The sequence below is a fragment of the Columba livia genome, chromosome 24, assembly GCF_036013475.1.
Source record: "Columba livia isolate bColLiv1 breed racing homer chromosome 24, bColLiv1.pat.W.v2, whole genome shotgun sequence".
Classification (NCBI taxonomy): domain Eukaryota; kingdom Metazoa; phylum Chordata; class Aves; order Columbiformes; family Columbidae; genus Columba; species Columba livia.
In genome coordinates, this window is record NC_088625.1 from 2,570,738 (window position 1) to 2,585,870 (window position 15,133).

General features: G+C 45.1%; 1 long non-coding RNA gene across 1 annotated transcript; it reads right to left on the bottom strand.

The window, feature by feature from the left end:
- Nucleotides 1–6,855: 6,855 nt before the first annotated feature.
- Nucleotides 6,856–12,020, bottom strand: LOC110363335 (uncharacterized). The gene is made up of 4 exons (XR_002421329.2): nt 11,896–12,020; nt 9,994–10,114; nt 9,156–9,252; nt 6,856–8,456 (listed from the first exon to the last, which is right to left on the bottom strand). It is a non-coding gene; the product is annotated as an uncharacterized LOC110363335 (long non-coding RNA).
- Nucleotides 12,021–15,133: the final 3,113 nt, after the last annotated feature.

A 15,133-nucleotide genomic window follows, 5' to 3' on the forward strand; every position in this document is an offset into this window, starting at 1 on the left:
ACATTCCTAGGGTTAAAATTTGGATTTTCCTACCCTGGTACTCAGGGTGTTATTAAGAAACCTGTATCCCATTGTACCCCGTGTGTTACCCATGGTAAGAAAGGATCATTGGTGCAGTGAGATGAAACTCCAAATGCACGCAGGAAGGTAATGAAGTGAGAGTCTTATTTTGGACTCATTACAGTTGGCAATGATGTCCAATTAAGAGAAATCCTCTGTGTATCCCCCGCAGTGATTTACAAATAGCAGATATAGCCTTCAAGTCTTCTTGGGCTCAAAAGGAAGGGAAGTGGGGTTTTAATTTTCTTGGTGCACTTTCTGCTTTGTCAGGGCAAGGCATGACTTGAAACCGTCTTCCATGCATAGTGATGAAGAACATCCCCGAGCCATGTTGGCAAACCCTGGCCTGTTGGCCATGGGGGCTGTTGGCCAGTGGTACTTTGAATATTGGAGTTGTTGATCATTTGGGACATTTGCCATGGGGGCTTTTGGCCTTCACTGTTGGCCATAGACACCTTCCCTAAACCTGGTCTTTGCAAGACCAGTAGAATGATGACTAAACCCCATTAGGGCTCTGAGTCCTGTATGAGCCCCATAACTGATGCAAAAAACAGGCTAAATTTCCCCTTTATTATTTCATGAAATCATCACGGAGGTTTAGGGGAATTAAGATGCCCGGACCTTAACTCAGATGATTTCTAAGGCACTTCTGAATTGAGCATTCACAAGACTTACGGCTTGTTTTGGACATAACCCCAGCGCGGACTGTTTTGTGCGCTGAGGTTATTGATACAGCCAGTAATTACATTTTCACATCGGCATTTTTCCTTTGTGTCTATACAGTGTTTATAACAGATGTTCAATTATTCATTTTTTTCCCCTCTCTCGTCATCCCTCCCTCTTCTCTACCTATAGTTTTTTTCCTCCTTGTCTTATTTTTCATCTGTCTCTCAGCTTTCTCTCCACCTAGATTTCCTGGGTTTCCAGGCCATTTCTCTGACCTGGATAAGGACCCTGAAGACCAGAACTTGCCCCCATACCCAGAGGACTTTGGCTTGGAGTGGGGTATCCCCTCTCCATTCAATTTTTCCCCCACCCTTTACCCCAGATGATTTTTCTGTGCTGCCAAGCTCCTGCCACAAACCTCCCTGGTGCCTTTTCTGTTACAGAAAGAGAAATAAAAATGTGGTGCTGTTGTTGCTACTCATCCATCTGCCGTGCCTAGGTGAATAATGCAAGGAAACATGTATGTATTTATACAGCAAATGGGAAAATACATTTCTTAAGATGAATGAGGTTGTTTTCAGCCTTGATGCACCCAATAAAATAACCCGGTATCAAGAGGGAGGTTTATTTTGAAGTCTGGACGTGTCATAATATCAGCTCCCAGCCAGGACTTCAAATTATATGAATCAGAGGGAGGGAGAGAGGGGAAAGGCCAGGAGAGCGACGAGCACAGGGGGAATATGAGCAAATAAAAAGCTGGATGCAAGGAAGCAGATGTGGGATGTGCAAACACAAGGGTGCATCAGTGGGACCTGCTGGATGAGCTGAGCTCAGCCTTGAAACGGGTTTTTGTGTCTCTTTATTTGGCTCATGTATTTTCCCCTCCATGCTCAGGTCCAGAGCAAATTCTCTGGGGAAATCTTGGGCTATCTGTGAAAATGCAACCCCGGTGCTGCCTGCGGGGGGAACGCACCGACCATGAACTTGTCCCCGAGCCTTTGGGGACAGCAAGGGGACCCTGTTGGCCCCATCTAGATCAGCTTCAAACCCACCTTCAAAAACCTCTTGAATTTCCATCACCAACCGCACTGAGAGACTTGTGCCAGCCACAAAGAGCTGCAAATGAACAATGGGTTTATGAGCAAGAAATAAGCTGATTTTTGGTGGGAAACGGAGTATTTTCTCTATAGAAACCATTGGCTTTTTAATGCCCAGCCTCCATAAAACAGAGCTGCCAAGTTTCAGCACGTTGGTGTGCAGGTTTCTGCTTTCCCAGTGGAAATTTGGGGGTGTGTTTGGCACGGCACAAGCTCTTCCCAGCTGAAAACTCCATTTCTTGCCAAAGCAAAGTGGGGGAGATGTGGGGGAAACAAAACAACAAGCCTGTAACAAGCCGTAGGCTTCACGCCACAGCTTTGCCTGGCACGGATGAAGAATAAAACAATCCCCTGCTGCCTTCCTACAGCCTGGGGAGAGCTTTCCTTGTTTGCAGCGCGACACGGAAACATAAAGCATGTTGCGATATCGATTTAGCAACATGGGGACTGTTTATCTGGGCGGTGTCACCTAGATAAGGAGCAAGATTTGAGCCTGAGGGTTAAAATCCTACTGGAGTTCAGGTGTCACTCGTAGTCCAGCATTGGGCCCTCCATGGCGGATTTGGTGGCTTTAGAGTGAATTTAGATTTTGGGATATTTTTTCCTTGAGAAAACGCTGTAGAAGGAAAAATTTCTGCCAAAAAGCGTTGTCTCCATTTACATGGTCAAACTTCAGAGAATGCAGCTGCGACCTGAGCAGGCCTTTCCCAAAGAAAATGGGTTTTGGGGGGAAATGAAGAGTTTCTGATATTTTAAAGACACGTTTCCCTGTGCAAAAATACCTGCTCCATATAGTTTTCCTCCCTAAAAATTTGCTTTTTTAGGGGGAAACATTACTAAAGCCCAAACCACCTGGGGATGCGGCTGCAGAAGTCCCTTTAGGAGAAGCAGCCGAGTCAGGGTCACCCAACGAATTTGTCTCTCCCCCTCCAGCTCTGTCCTTGTCACTGCAGCTGGATTTGTCGCTCGCAGCAGATCGCTCTTGCAGGGGATGTCTCACTTACCGGGAAAGCTTCATTCCCAATAATTTTCAGTCGTTGCTGCTTTTGTGATTTATCCCCCTTCAGTTTAGATCTCATTTTTCCCAATTTTACTTTTGTCTCCAGGAAACCTCGTCTATTTTAGCGCAATTTCCTCTGGCTCACACGCTCCCTGTAGCCCAAACTTGTCTTCTTTTCATATTTATTTCAGTATTTGTCTTTTTCTCCTCATGTGGGCTGTATTCTCAGGATTTATCTCCTCTGTTGCCATGATCTGTCTTGGAGTCCAGTGACTTTGTTTTTCTTCCTTCAGCCTTTTTCCTTGCGTGATATTTAACGGTGGCATTTGCTGAGGGACAGGGAGAGGAAAAAAGGGGTGGAATGAGGGTGAAGAGACAGAATTTTTGGATTCTTGCCCCTATTTCAGCATGTCATGCCCAGGGAGCAGCAGTTGGTTGAGCACCATATTGTCCAGTGTTTCATTCATATATCCATGGCTCCTCTTCGTGCTATGCAGATTATACCCTGAAAAGGAGCAATTTTGGGTTGCTTTGAAACTTCTTTAGCATCACGCGGGATGGGAAGATGCAGCTCTTTGCACAGCACAGGCTCTTCATCCTCTGCATAGGTCAGGGTAGAAACATCCCATTGCCTCAGTTTCCCCATTCATGGGGCTTGTCTCTATTTCCATAAAAACTGAAATCGCAGATAACCAATTCTATTCATTCTTCCATGTTTTCATCTTCAGGAAGGAAGGAAATCTCTTCCTGAAATACCAATGTGCCTCTGTATTTACCCATCAGCTTGGGATTTCCAGCATTTCTCCTTCCAGTGAGTGCTAAAAAGCAGAAATCCCCGGCAAAGTCTTTGTTTTGGATTCACCCCAGGAACATCTTCCAGGGATGTGATGATTCAAACTTTTAAACCAAAACTAACTAAGCAAAGCCTTTCAGTGCCTCGGCATCACTTTCCCCCAGCATGGCACATCCCTTTTCTGGGCAGAAAAGAACTAAAAATAATGGTATCAGAGGCCTGCTTTATCAAAGCACTTGAAAGGAGCTGATGTGCAGACGCCGCACGCCCAATTTATTGCTACAACAAAGCCAGGTGATAGTAATGAAACGGTAATTTGGGGAAACACAAGGGGCTATTTATGGGGTTCTCTCCCCATTGTCATTATTAGAGGGAAGGCAAATGAGGAGGAAAGGAGAGCTTTTAATTTTGCAGAGAGCAGGACCAGGACTGGCAGAGGAAATATGGGAAAAAGGTGGATTTTTGCAGGTGTGTGGTGGGAGGAATCTATTGAGCATCATGAGATGTCAAGGAGAGTGATTCTTCCAAAGAGCAGATGGAGAGAATTGGTAGGTGCCTTTTTTTCTCCAAGGATGATTTTTGCCACATTTTTTGCCTTAGGGAATTAATCACTAAAAGGATTCAGCCCCTTATAAAGGCCAAGATACCTCCAAGCATCCTCACTCACCATCATTTATTTCCCTCCTCTTCTAGAAGAGCAGGATTTCTCTTCTATAAGTGAGGAGAACATCTCAACCCTCTTCCTCGGCGTCATCTTCAGGAGCTAACCCAGCTCAGACGTGGGATTTATTGGGCAGAGAGCATATGCCCTCGCTCCAATCACATATGATCAACGAGATGTTTTTATGGATCTAATTGTCACATATGTTGGTTCGGAATCCGTAATGAGAGGCCAGAGCAGATGGCAAAGGCTGGTTGCCAGTCACGCTTCCATAATCCCGTGTTTCTCTAAGGAGGAGGTGATAGGATGGGATTGGACCAGTAAAGCAAAGGATGAAGACCCCACAGGTCAGTATTTTGGGCTGGAAAACCTTTTTCTCCCTTGTGCAATAGCCTCTCACCTATGCCAGGCAATCACATTAAAAACAAACAAACAAACAAATCTGATTCTTAAAGCTGATGGTTTTTCCACTTGACACCAACGTAGAGACCTGATTTCCAACACAAAGCCAGGATGCAAAGACCGTGTCCCATCCCACATCCAAAATCATCCTCACCAAGCAGTGTGGGGGAGGTTCGGTGCACGGATCCATAACCATCTTGGGCAGAAAATAGGGAAAATCCACTCCTGAAGGACACAGCAGCATCCTTGCTGCCTCCCTATGCTAAATTTACATTATCATCCCTACCTCAACTTTTTGTGAGCGTCATGCTGGCGCGATGCTAGAAATATGGCTGAGAAGACACTTCTATTATAAGGCACCAATTCCTGAACCTTGGAACTAGAATTGGGCAAATTAAATAAAGAAAAGAAAGAAATTATTCAAGGGGAGAGGAAAAGGAGGAGGAGATGTCTTGAAGGTTTGCAAAGATTTAGTTATCCCTCCTTGGGAGATGATCCCAGGGACGTCTAGGGAAAAATGCTGACCCTTGCATGCATGAACAACGACGAACCCAGCAGCGGAGTGGAAAGCGTATTGAGCCGCACGTTTTGAAGTTAATTAGCGCCGGCCAGATCATTAGCTACAGCAGCCCTTTTAATTAGAGCTGCAGGGCTCAGGTTTGCTCCGCATTGGCACTGTGATGTTGTCCCGATGCCGGCGAGGCTTCCATGGGCTGTGATTCCTCCTGGGCAGCTGCTGCTGCCATCACTTGGGTTCTGAGAGGTTTGTTCGCATCCTTATTTTTGCTGCCCTGAACGGTTTAGGATGCAGAGACCTCTCCCTTCCGGCTAGCAAATAAATGCAGCTCCAGAGGCCAAATTTCGAACAGCCAACTGCTTTGACAATTAAGCGAAGCTTAAGGTGGCTTCACTTTGCTTTGCTTTGACCTCATTCAGGCTCCGTCTGGGCTCTCCCATAAGTGCAACGGCCCCTTAATTGCTCAAACAAAGGCAGGCATAATTAAGAGCCATTTTACCGAATTGCTCCTTCAAAATTCTATTGAAAAAATCCCTCAAACTCAGTAAAGGACTTTTCTCCAGCTTTAGGGTGTCACTGTTGTTGGTTTTGGCTACTTTTTTGCCCTGGGTGTCCAACACAATTTTCTTCAACCTCTCCTTAAAGACTGAGCCCTCTTACGGAGAAATTACATTTTCGGTTCCCTTAGGACCGGCTTTACCATCATTGTAGGGGGAAAGAATAGGAAAGGATGAGGCTGATCTTGGCTCATGATGGGAATAAGGCAGCAAATTTATTTTATGAAGATCCGATAAGAGAAGAGTTTCTCTCCTCCTCTCTGCCCCACCTTGAAAGCGCCATCTCCCTCCATCACGTGTGACCTTGGAAGTGGTTATTGGGCCGGACAAGAAAAAGCCTCCCGTTTTCTTGCAATGTCATCCATTACTCAGCTGAACACACACACGACAGGAGAAGAAAAAAAGGAGAAACCTCAAAGAGAGCACAAATTAAAATGACTGAGATCAGATAACAAGGAAATACAGTTAAATTGTTTCCTTCCTTTCTCCCTCCAGTCTGCCCCTGGGGAAAATCCATCTAATTAACCATTCTGGGCCACTCAATGCGATTTTTCTGCAGGTTTCAGAGGGAGTGAGGATGGAGATGCTGAAACTTCTTTTTCCTTCCCCTCTTCTCTTTCCCCATCCATTCCTTGACCTCTGCAGTTACCTCCAGACTTATCAGCAGCACAAGATGGCTTTTTTCACATCAGTAAGCACCATCTCAAATATAACAATCAGAAAGAATAAGAGAAAAATATACTAATGCCCACAAACAAAGGGGAAGAAATATATATATCAAAAGACCAGCTTTGATGAGTACAATTTTTTCATAAAAAAGCCCCAAACAACAAAATCTGTGAATCTTTCCAGCATTAATTGCTTATTTTTCCCTTGGGGAGAATACGCTTTGCATCTTGAACTAAAGATGGTTTGTTTGGACCTCTTGCTTGCTTTGTTTTTTTTTTTTTCCCCTTCCTGATTTAAATGATCTTTCATTTTAATAAATGAGATTGTTTTTTTCCTTGGGGAGCCGAGCCCGTGTTGAGGCCACCTTGGGGTGCAGGACACCCCTGGGTGCTGTTGGCACAGATCCTACCTCAGAAACCTCCATCTGCCCGTCCATCCATGTAGATGCGACCAGTGCTCCTCTTTGGCAACGGGTTGATACGGCCAAGACCTGACCGAGCACTGGGTGCAGTGTGATGTGATCCAGGTCAGGTTTTTTTTACCCAATTTCCGTCATTTTTAAGGCAATGACCTCGTCCTCCAGCCTCTTCTCTTACCTCCTCTGTTTGAAGCTGTGTTGGGTCTGAAGTTCAGCTTAATCCAGGCGCTAGATGTATTATTCATCTCTATGCTTTAATGATGTGATAAAGTTGCTGGAAATAAGGAAAAGCTCATTAAACTGCCATTTGAATATAGAGCACAAACTAAATTTGAAGGGAGAGGGAACATCTGCCAGTCACGTGCCTTCTCCCCTCCCTTCACCGGGGCCTTGAAAAAGCCCCAAAATTGCTGTCATTGATGAGTTTATTGCTGCTGGATGATTGGCAGGAGGGAATGTGACGGTGGGACATCCTCGAGCATCCACTTCAGCTCAGTTATCTGCAGGGTTTGGTCCGGTTTGGGAATCTTTCTCTCCTTTCTGCTTAAAAGTGCCAAAATCAAAGCACTGGAGTTTGCTTTGGCTTTTCTGCCGGAGGCAACAGCATCTATAAAAGATGCACTGGGTCCTCTTGGTCCTTTTTTCCAAAAAAAGCCCTTGAAGCTTCTGTTACCCCAGCGGCAAAGCTGAGATGAGGTGGGCTGGGGTTGCTGGAGGACGAGGGAATAGCTGAGCTCAGTGTGGTCCAGCCAGCCCTACATCACCCATTGGCACCAAGAAGCTCCTTGGTGGGCTCTGAAAACCCAGTCATGCCGTGATGGAGTCGCTAGAGGTGAGACACCAACCACAGCAGGGTTTGTTTAGGGTTTATCCATCCCCAATAATAAAACCCTTCACCTTGCTCCCAGCCATCCCCCTTTTTCTTTATATTTTTTTCATTCCTCCCCTGTTCTCCTGCACCATTGAAGAGATCTCGCTCAGCTCTCCTGATCAGAGGTTGGCTTTGATCTTCCCCGGAAAAGCTGGCTCGGTGGAGATGCTCAGCAGCCCTCAGAAAATAATTGCATTTCTCTGCAGATGATGCTTTAGCATCTTCTTCCTCCCTGGGTCTGGGATGCTGAGTAGGGATGCTCACCCCTGGTTAATGAGACACCGTGGATGGGCAGGTGTAATCCCGTCGTGGCCCTGTATGTAGATATCTTAGTGAAGTACCTGGGGAAAATGCATTTACTGAGAAATCATCTGGTGCTGAAAATGGCCTTTTGCCCCTAAAATTGGGTATTTCACCCAAAAAGTCAGTGCCTTTCAATTAACAGCTTCTGTCCTCACCCCGTAGCTGGATTTCAGGGTGCAGGCTGCTGTAGGAATTGGGAAAGGAATAATAAAATCCAACGGCCTCACGGCAGGAGGATGAAATCTCCAAGATTGCGAATCCTGAAGCTTTAAGAGCCTCGTGATGCTCATGGGAAACCTAAAAACAACCTCTGCACCCTCTGTTCAGTTGTTCTGGTGCTTCATCATCCTCAATTTCCACTTGCTGAGCTTCTTCATGCCGGTTTGGGTTTTGGAGACCCACCGACCTGCTGTACCTTAATTTTCTTAAACCGAGCACGGCCCTGTGGGGAGAAAGTTCGTTAAGAGTCTTGCTGCGCTGACCATTCCCAGCTAATTACATGCTGCCTCCTTAAATTTCCCTTGGCTTGTTTCTATTGGAGACGGGATTTGTCTCCGCTTCAGTCTGTCATTGCATTTCAATTCTCATCTCTGCGCACGCTGGGGTTTGTGTGGCGGTTTACATTTATTTCACTTTTTTTTCCCCCTCCTTTTTATTTTTTCAAGTGCTTTGAGATAAAAGTGTCATGGAAATATGTTGGCATTGTTATGATGATGAGGGGACTATTTGTGATGTGCCAGCACCCTTCTCTGCTTGGTATTGAACCACTTGGGAACATTTCGACAACCCCCAGGTGGCATTTTGCTTCCACAAAGCCAACCACTTATGCTAATATACATACATAGAAAGTGCTGTGTGTACGTGCATGTGTATGTGTGGATACATATATCATGTGGGCGTGATTGGAAAGCAAATTCTATAAATAAATCCCATTATCTTATTACACTGTAATTTTCTATCATTATCTGCAGGGTGGATCAGATGCATCTGCAGGCTGCGATGTGGCAAACTTTGCCATCTCGTGGAGTTGGGTAGGGCTTGGAAATATCTGCAGCCGTCCCCTGCCTTGCAAATGTATATAAATCCCAGCTGCCAAAGCACAGCACCCCCAAATCTAGTGAAATCAACCCCAATATTTCACCTTTGCTGATCCCCATCGAGCCTCGACAAAGCGCCGCAGTGGTGGAGGAGGATGCGTCGTTTCACCGATGATTTGTCTTAATGGTTAATCATTCACGCTGATGGGGAAAAAAAAATATAATAATGCTTTTAAAAAGCCAGTGCCTAATCTTCAATTTGAATGGATTTGGCTTCTGCTCCCAGCTTTTGCTTCTCGTCGTGCCTTTGGCTAATGGATTAAAGAGGTTCTGCCATGCCCGGTATTTTCTCCCCAAGAAGGTGCTTGTGTGCTGTAATCAAGTTGCCCTCATTCTTCTTCTTGTTAAGATAAAGAGGCAAAGCTCTTTAAGTCTCCCACTTTAAGGCTTTTTCCCTGGCCCACAGGTTATTTCTGGGCCTTTCTTTGCACTCCTGCCAATTTTTCAGCGTATTTTCTTTTTACCGGGTGCATCTCCTGGGACTGATGGGAGCAGCTCAGTATTTTCACCAAAATCTGCTGCGCTAAAACCAACCTTCCAGACCTTGAGATGTTTTCCTTGCAACCCTGGGTTCTGAGATGGAATAATCAGTGATTTTTCTGACCCCAAAACCGCACTTTTTCCAAGCATTCTGTCTCAGAGATGCCTATAACCCCCAAAGAGGTTTGTGACTCTGATTTGGAGTCAACACCCAGCGGAAAGATCAAAAAAAGCCACACCAGAAAGGCCCAGCCTCATTTAAAAACCAATAACAGGCCTTGGGATTCTGATTTAAAGCATTTTTTAATAACCCTATTAGCCAAGAGAGAAAACAGGACTCCTTAAATGACAGATTTATATTTTTCCCCTCTTAACTCCAGGTCTGCAGCAGATTATACGCACCAGATGAGGTGGATCCTCTTCTTGATGTCTGTTGTTAATACGGTATTTAATAAGGACGAATATGAGAGTCACTTCCCATGTACTCTACACTGGGCTGATGCTTTGACCAGATACCAATAACCTGTTAAAAGAGAAAATGGCTTTTTCCTATAACCAGAGAGATGCTGAGATTGTGGATTTTGGGATGCAGATCCAGGGATCCTTGATTTGGGTGTCACTTGGATCATTATTCCACTGACTTAATAATATTTCAGAGCTGTAGCCACGTAGAAAATTTGTACTGGAGGTTTCTTTGGCCACCTTTTGGTATTAAATTAGTGAAAACATATTGAGCATTCCCCACCAAATGAACTTTCAAGGATGAGAGATGAAACAGCTTGATGGCATTAGCGACATTTGGGATTCAGAAGATCAAGGTTTTGTTCCGCAGCTCCTGAAAATGAACCTTTTGAATGGTAGCAAACGCTTTGTCTCGAATGGCTGAAGTTCAGTCCCAGGTCAATGGCTACATTTTCTCTCCACAAAGTGGTCATTAATTTCAAGTTTACGGTTTATTGCTGGAAAAGACTTTTAAAAAGAATTAAAAAAAAGAGAATGTGCCATCCATTGGGCTGGGGCACATGCTGTTTCCTCATGTGGTTAAGCAGCTTGTTCCTGGCAAACTGAAAGTCTAGATATCCACTTTTTAAAGCCGGGACTTTCTGAGGTCTAGGAAAGCTATTCCAGGTCAGCCTAAAAGATTTTTTTATGACTACCGCCACACTTATTGCGTTTGGACTCTGGTGATGGAAGTACCTGGTTTTAGAGGTGGAGGGATACAAAAAAAATAGCCCCAATAAAGCTGTTTAAAGGGCTCTTAAATATGCTTAAAGTACTTCCCTGCATGGCTTTTAAACTCCCAGCAAAGCTACTGGTGTGGCTGGAAGGTTGTTCACGGTTTCAGCTGGCTCAGGTATTGCTCCTGGGAGCATTAGGGGTGGAAAAGTCCATCTGACTCTCATTTTCCTGCTCTTCATGATTCCCATCTGGCAAAATCAACCATTTTTAACACTAAACAGCACAAAATATAACATAGGCACAGGCAGGGAGAATATGGGAATTACCTGCCTGCCAGCCTTGCCAAGGCAACCTCAGAAATGAAGGTGAAAACATAATTTCCAAGCTATTCCAAGCAAGTTCAAGGTGCATCGTATAGACAGAGCCAAAAAGGCACTTGATGCATCCTCTCACCCATAATACATTCTTTTATCTCCTAAAAACTGGCACCTGTGGCTGGGGTGGGAGATGAACTCTGGTGATGTGATTCTCAACCCTCTGGGTTTGCTGAACCATATTCATTTGGAATTTAATTCAACGCCTGAATATTCCACTAAAACCTTTTATTTTTGCTTTTTCCTGCACTGCTCACAAGCAGCCATGGGTCCTCAGAGCCCCAAGGAGGCTCCACCATCAGGAGGCAGAAAGTTGGACCAATTTGGGGTGAAATCTCCCCCAAACCAGAAGAAAGCCAGCAATTTATGTATGATAACCTGACGAATGGCCACAAAACCCATGACTCCTCTTTTCCCAGTGGCAACGATGCTCCTCAGCATCTATCACCCTCCCTGTCCCTTCATGTTGCCAAACACTTCATACAGTGCTCGATAGAAAAGGTTTCTGAATTTGGCAGAGCCTCCAGCTTGTTATCGGAAAGTGGGTCATAAATTAAAACCATAAATTAAAATCCCAATGATAACAATCTATCCCAAACCATCCATCCCCCTGACATCTCCAATGGAGAGAAGCCTCGAAGCAGTGATATCTTATAATATGGGATGTGATGTTGTTTCAAGCTTTGGCTGTGATTTTTTACACCAGATCCCAACTCCTCCCGATTCCCCTCAATCCCCCATCATTACTCACCACTCAAGAATTTGCTTTTGTGAAGCTAAAAAGGGGAAAAAAACATAAAAGCAACCTGAAATATTTGTTCTTTCAGTGGTGGAGCTGCAAAAAAAGCAGTGTCAGAAGATCCTACAAACTGTGAGTTGTTACCTGGATGTATTGATTTAAAGCACCTGTCGGTCTTGATTTTTAAAAGTGTGGTTGATTGCTGGCAGGTTTATAGGATTATGAGTTTAATTGGATGCCTGTGTTTTACTGGATATAAGTGAAATTTATGGCTGTACTATCTGCTGTGAGAAAAAAGTGTTTCTGTTGTCATGCCCTCCATCATCTCTGGAGGGAAAAGCAACCAGTGGGGAGCTTGGGGCAGGAAAACAAAGAGAAAAGTCCATCTTAAAATAGCTACCAGGGAGTTAAAAAGAAATTATTAAGGTTGCAGAGCTGGGCAATCCAAAATTAAGAGTTGTTGGAGTTGCGACTACCTGCAAGTTAAAGACAAGGCGATGGTTAATTGCCTGATTGCATATTATTTTCGGAAGGACTGATCTGCATATGCCAAATTTGCATAATGCAAATGCCATGGCTGGTTTTGTGCGGATGGCGGCGGGACCTGAAAGGAGTGAAACGTTGGGTCTGGATGCGGTTGAGCTCTGTCCTTCCAGGGAGCGTCTTCCCTGCTGCACTGCGGGGTCACAGCAAAGCCAATTAGTCCCAGGCACTGATTAAACTGGAGAAAGCACAGAACAAAACAGAGCAATGGAAAAAGTTGGTAAGAAACCTCATTGTCCTTGCAGGGCATATCTTCGCCTTCAGATTCAGCCTCACTCCATCAACTTTTCTACGGTTTCCTGGCTTGCAACAAATTCTGCAAGTTCTCCTCTGGGATCCTGGGGAAAAAAATCTGCTTTTCTGTCCCCGCTGGGCCGTGTCGGCTCTTCGCAGCAGTTTCTGCTGTTCCACAGCTTTTCTTGCCCCAAACCATCCCAGCTCTATCCTTTGCAGGGCACCTGAGATGGGATTTTTGCAAAAATAGGTGGTTGGACCCCCCATTTTTACGGCTTTCTCTGCATTACTGTGCCACCAGCGCCCAGCCTTGAGCTAAAGTAGAGATATTTCCATCGCAACCCCCCAAGCTGCCTGTTCCCAGGGCCGAATCAGACCCACAGCATCATTTTCCAAGCTCTGAGCGACCAGATGAATCTTCAAAGAGCCACCAAACCCGATGTATCCCCCCCATTCCCAACCTGCCCCCCCTCCGGCACAGCCTTTCATCACACATGAAGAACATCTCTCTTCCCCAAGCGCTCCGGGGGTTCCTCTTTTCTTCCACCCTCATCTCTTTTTATATCGTTTGATTTCTTATTGCCTTCCCCACCCGCTTGCCTACATCCCCCAAAAAGACTTTATTGACCTCTGAGGAGAGTTCGGGGCTGAGCTCCTTGCTGTTTTTTTTCCCAGGTACTATTTTTCTTGCTCACTTTTTGATGGAAAGTCTTTTCCTGATGGATAGCGTGAAGTCGGTCCTTCCCCAATTCCTGCTGTCTTCAGCAGGGGAGAAATAAAAAAACTACCTTTTCCTTTTGCTCTCCCTCTTCCATCACCTGAGTTTCCCAATAACTCATGTCAGGATTTCTCCCCCCACCAGGATCTTTAACGAGCGCAGCCAATAAAGACAAACCTTTTTTTTTCCTGAAGAAGTCACCAGAAATGAGCAAGAGATTTTGAAGAGAGTTGTAAATCAAATCACTCTCATTCAGCTGCATTTTATGACTTGTGTGTATTTTTTTTTGGTGATAATAATTAGTCACAAAATCTGATATACAAAGGAGATTATTAAACCCAAGGTGGGCCAAACCACCAGCTGGCAGAAGTTGGCAAAGCTCTGCAGGGATCTAACCCCAAATTCACACCAGATCTGCTTTGCCATCATAGTCAGAAAGAAAATACAGCAAAGATGGAGCATGATAAAGGCTACAGCTCTTTCGCTGGGCAGACATTATGAGATAAAAATGGCCTTAAATCAGGTATATTCCTTCAAAAGCTGCTTGCAACTCAAAAATGCGTCTCCATCCAAACTGGATCCAGTTGCTGCAGCTCCAGCACTGCCCATCAGCCCATCCTGGACCAGCCACATGCTTTAAATGTTGTATCAATGTCATGTTTAGGACGATTGAGGAGCAATTACAGTGGGAGGTGTGTGAATACATTCACACACGGACACGCAGGCTCATTAAATAAGAAAAAATTCTGAACTGGAGTGCAGCAGCTCCCTAATTATAGCATTTTCCAGCCAGGGAGGGCTGGGACCTGGCAGCTTCTGGGGTCTGTAGATCTGCAGTTTCTCAGAGCTTTGGGAGCACTGCAATCAATATTTCGGTTGCCTTCGGCTTTTGCATCCAGACTGTATCGGTAAACCGGCCTCTTGCCTCTCTGCTATTGATTGAGGATGGATCCTGCTATGAACTGGGCTTGTTTGTACTGGGTGAGACCTCGAGCTGCAAATTCTGCTGTGGCAAACACCACGATGCTTTGTGCACTGGGTTTTCTGTCCTTGTCTGCTTTGATCCAAGGAAACGAGGAGGGATGGATGGATGGATGGATGGATGGATGGATGGATGAGATGCTGCTGCTGCCACCCTTTTCCTCCCCAAAATCAGAGTCCCCTCCACCCAAGGCAGCATTTTCAGGATAAAAGGGTTGTCAGGGATCTAGAAAGTAGGACAGTAAGGAAGGAATTTGTGGATGGGGATGGGATAAGATGAAATGGGATGGGATGCAATCAAATGGGATGTGATGGAATGGGATGAAATGGGATGGATAAATGCCCTGAAGGATGCTGGATGGAATCAAGAAGGATTTTCTCAATCAAGTCCTGCAAACCCACCTTTGTAAGACCTGTCAGAGATGCTGCCCAGAAGCGGCATCATTCTCCATGTGTTCCTCCGACCCTTCGAAATGTTTTTTCAGCAGCCCCTCATTGCTCAGCACCACTCTCTGGCTTCCCACCCACTCCCTGGCATCCTGAAGGATATAAACTGTGCGCAAAACCCACCATGTGCTCAAATACTACAGAGGAGTAACATCAGCATGTGCAAAATGAAGCAGAGAAATAGCTGCAGTTTATTCTTCCGTAAAGGTCAAGTGACAGTAGGTGACACCCAAAGGGTGATCTACGCATCTTTGAATTTATCAGCTAGCAAGGAGGATGTCCCGGAGATTATAAATACATATTTATGTCTGTGATATAAACTCAATG